This window comes from Syngnathus acus, chromosome 16, assembly GCF_901709675.1.
Source record: "Syngnathus acus chromosome 16, fSynAcu1.2, whole genome shotgun sequence".
Lineage (NCBI taxonomy): Eukaryota > Metazoa > Chordata > Actinopteri > Syngnathiformes > Syngnathidae > Syngnathus > Syngnathus acus.
In genome coordinates this window covers 3,838,944-3,843,551 of record NC_051101.1, presented here as the reverse complement: position 1 = coordinate 3,843,551, position 4,608 = coordinate 3,838,944, and the positions used below count along the sequence as shown (strand labels likewise).

The 4,608-nt window shown below is 43.5% G+C and overlaps 1 long non-coding RNA gene across 1 annotated transcript; it reads right to left on the bottom strand.

The window, feature by feature from the left end:
- Positions 1–1,840: 1,840 nt before the first annotated feature.
- LOC119135984 lies at positions 1,841–4,376 on the bottom strand. Its single transcript, XR_005100653.1, has 3 exons — positions 4,029–4,376; positions 3,402–3,484; positions 1,841–2,444 (listed from the first exon to the last, which is right to left on the bottom strand). It is a non-coding gene; the product is annotated as an uncharacterized LOC119135984 (long non-coding RNA).
- Between the last annotated feature and the right edge of the window lie 232 nt (positions 4,377–4,608).

The window sequence follows — 4,608 nt, the reverse complement described above, 5'->3', positions numbered from 1 at the left end:
TTGAACCAGATCCAAGCAAACATGTGGGGAGAAGTTGCAAACTGCAGTGGACAGGAGATGTTTGACTTAGCTTGACTTAGAGCAGGGGTGTCAAACTCATTTGTTTCGCAGGCTGCATTGTAGTCATAGTTTCTTTCAGAGGGCCATTATGACTGTCAACCCAAGTAAATGTATGAGCACCTCATATTATATACAGTAAAAGCTACAAAACAAACTGACAAATAACTCGTTTTCAAATCAGACGAGTAAAAACTGGTCAACTATTTAAAAAAAAGATATTATTAAAAGTGAAGACAATTTGCAATTCTAGTAATGACATACGAATTTGATGCACAATTTGTCTTCGCGGGCCACATAAAATGATGTGGCGGGCCGTATCTGGCCCCCGGGCCTTGAGTTAGACACCTGTGACTTAGAGGATGTGTATACGTACTGTATATTGTAATATTCGTATGTGCATGTGTGTTAACGAACAGACGTGACCAACATGATCTATCATGAGCGCGAAAATGACCTCAGAGGTCATCAGAATGTTAGAATGTATTTATCCATGAAGTTTTTTGTCAAGCCAATTCAAATCATATCAAGTGAATCGAACATTTTGTTTCAAGGCACTTACTAATAGAAATATAACTAGAGACTACTTTCTAGTTCATTGAGGATGTTAGTTGAATTTTTGAAATCTGTTTCTTATTTTTTGTGTGTAATCCATCCAGCTAACGACAATCAAAACCATACATCGAGCTAGCTAGTTCCACCCTTGCAGGCCATGCCTTTATTGTTTCCAACAATCCATCCCCTGAGAAAGTTGTTTTAACCCCGCGTGGTTGGGATGGTCACATTGTCTCCTGCGTGAGAACATCCAGGGACAAAGCAAAATTGATTTCCTGTCTACAATTGTATGGCTAGCGCTCAGATTAGGATGGAATTCCGGAAATGCCGTGTCTCGTCTCTTTTGAATGACAATTTGCTTCATTTACAATGTTCCTATGAAAAAAATAATCATGTGAAATGATATCAGCAACCACATGGAGGGTAAAGAGCCTCTGAGCTCATCCAGGAGTAGATAAGCAGCTTTTCAGTAAATCCTGATGAAACGAAGGCAACCGCAGGGCGAACGAAAACTATAAAATCAGTGTGATGTGCACACAGAACATCTCGTCCTACTTCATCATATTTAAGAAATAAAATAAAATCAAAGTTTGGTAAAAAAAAAAAAGCTGTTTATTTATTATTATTATCTGTTTATCGCATTTCAGTAGCGATCCAACAACTGTCGCTGTGGAGTATCTCGTCAACGCATGTCATAAAACGTGATAAAACCCCCTCCGCCCTCTCGCCCAATAAATAAAAATAAACCCCTCCCCGGCTTTATTCACGCCAATGAGCGCATCCTCATCCCTTTGTCTCTGCGCCTTGTGAGCAGGCCGATTTGGGTGACGTCATCACTCAGCCAATGGCCGCCCATCAGCCAGCATCACTTATGAGGGAGGGAGGGGGCCGGGGGAGGGGGGCGCGTGTTGGCAGGCGAGGTCCCGAGGCCTGTCGCACGGCCTCGTGTCGCGATGGTGAGAGAGTAGACATGCGCCGACAAGAAGGGGCTACGTGCGGAAAGGCGAATCAGCAATGGGAAAGGATTAAGAGCCAAATGGGGGTTTAAATCCCTTCCATATGCACTTAACAACTCATTTCCTCAAATTTAATGCACGGTGCGCATCAATTAAAATTAAATCCTAAATTTTGGCGGACATCGCAGTTAATTCATGGCCTTGTACTGGTTTGTTCTTTCCTTTCACTTTTCTTCTACTCATGGTTAGATGTTCATAAAACAAAAAGCCAGTTGTTGGAAAAAAGGATTCAGAGCTTTATTAAATCATTACAAAGAAAGTGACATTAGTCCATACATTGATAAAAAAACAACACTGTTTTAAAACGTCCACAGGTGCTCAATGTGGCTTACAACATGCCGTTGATTAGATGTTGTGTGTGACTTCACAAATAAGTAGCGACACGTGTTTTTGTTTTAAAATCAGTTTCTGCATGATTGTGCAAAATATCCTCCAAAGTCTTGGAGAATTCAAGTACTAAATTACATTTTTCTCCCCAGCCCCACGTTGCGACTTTCCCTTGCTTGCGTGCATCTTTGCAACGGCCACGCTACATCTTCCACATGCGATCAGAACAGTCCCTTGCATCCCTTACACTCTGGATGCAGAAAATAAAACAAACCAAAAAATGCAGTCATATCGACACGGCTTGATTTTCCTTGACTTCTCATTTGTCCGTCTGTCTATGCTTCAGGGCACCGGGTGGGCATGCACCTTCTCCGTCATCTGCTTGGCGCTGTAGTAGGATAAGCTGAGACCCATGATGGCCAGCATCATGGCAATCTGATTGATGGCACGGTCTTGTGGCTGCGTCTGCACCTCGCCTGCCACTTGCCTCTGCGATGGGAACAAAAGAAAAGTATACGGCAGTGAGCACAAGAAACTCACACGGCTCTCAATCAAGGCTGAGATACTAAAAGTCAAAGTTCAAACCTTCTGATCACAAGCAATGGCACGTAGACAGCTAGCTAACATGCTAAGTAGTCTACGTTCTCTCAGGAAGTAGAAACTCACTCAAAAATGTCTAAGCACGCTTAACCGTAAATTAGCTCAAACAATCCGACAAAATCACCACTGCTTTACATCACCGTAACTTTCATCGTGTCTCAACTACCAAAGTTCCGCCATATTTAGCAAGGAAAATGAAATAGGAGCCTCCATGCTGTCAACACATGAAACACATGTTGGTACGTGTGAACCCTGCTACCCCTGTGGGGTCTTCGGATGTCAGTGTTTTCACATCCTTGTCTGACTGCCAAGTGGCAAACTTTCTAACAACATTCAGTACACACTCTGTACTCACAATGTATAGAGTACACACACCACCTGTTACAGGAGTCCAGTTTTGGATCAACTTAAGCGTTATATAAAGATGGGAGATTTAGAAACGCATCAGCTGTTTGTGTCCGATAATTTGCACAGCTACAAAATATTGAGGTCACATAATGCTAAAGTAGCCGTATTTCCTCTATTGTTAAATGAATCAGTTCGCATTCTGGTTTACTACAAGAAAGACGACATTTGCAGTTTTTCTGGTGGGGTGCTAGGCTCATACATTATGTAACAGTCACCATCTTCTTTCAGCGTCTATCAAACGTGGAGGGCCTTTGTTCTCCCAATTAGTGTAAATAAATGAACAAAACCTCGCAACAATGGTGACGAGAGGTTGTGATGACTACTGGGGTACAAAAAGAAACACGGGAAACCTCGTCACAATGGTCGACGTCGGGTCCGATTAGTGTTTAGAGATGAAATCTAACAAGTGCACATTAGGAATCTGGGAAGTGTCGCTACCTGGAGGAGGCGAAAGTATCCTGGTGTCAGTCTTCCCAGCCTGATTATCATGTCTGTGGCCGGATAGGCTGGAGACTAAAGACCTGCAAAGACGGGAGAATTTTATTAGTCAACTTCTTTAAGACAACATCAGCATAAGAAGGAAGTCTGGACGATCAGACATTCGCACAGAGAACCATGTGACATCCTGCCATGAGGAAGGAACAACTTTAGCCTGAAGCCTCAGCACGGAATCAGTCAGATCATCTTGCCTGGATTTTTCCGGTGTTAAAATCCCCACGGGCTATAGCCTGCTTGACGTCCAGACAAGAACAAAATGTACCGTGTATGAGACACCAGGTTTCCTGTACCTTGTCCTGTATCCTCACATCTGTTCTGCAACTAAGCTCTGATCACACAAAAGACCATCTGCAGTTACTTCCGTTGCTGTAATACCAAAAATATTCTAAAACTGACCAGCCGTAATTGGTACAAGGTTGGTTAGAAATCAGAATCTCGACATTCCGACCTCCCTAAGAGCTCGTTAGAATCATCGTAGGTTTGTTCTCTGCAGGGATCAAACCACTAGATCAGGGATGACGTTTTTGGACGAACACGGTGAAAGATGCGCAAGACAAACATGCTAACCTGTTTGGAGTTGGATTGTTGCACCACAGAGAAAGATGATACTGATTTGAAGAATTTCCTCAAGAGTCTCGAGAATTACCCAACTTGACAGGATAATCAAAGATGCCCCAGGTGACTAAGGATTGTTGACTCTACAGGACAAGGACTAATTTTAGTTTTACAGGATTCCTAAAAGTTCCAGGAGAAAAAAAAGGGGACTTCTTCCAGATGTCTCTGGCCTCCTCAACTCAACCAGGCAATTTGACTTCTGAGAAATACTTCCAGGAGTCTTCAGAGTCCACCACTTATCCAGTGGCACCTTCTGCCCTCCAAGCCCAAGCGGAAAGAGCAACCGAGGTGCTTTTCTTTGCTCTTATATAAAGCTTCACTCTCACCCAACCAGATTTGCGCGGCCGGGCTGCGGCGCCCACGCCCACTTTTTCCAGAAACACGCACACCGAGGCTGTCGAAAAGCATTACTTTCGCTGGTTGGCCCTCCTAAAACAGCCCCCCCCAAAACAAACTGTCGCATGTTATTAGCTCGTTAGCAGATAAAGACGACGAAATGGGGAAACAATGTGTTCATGGCGGAGCATGTGCA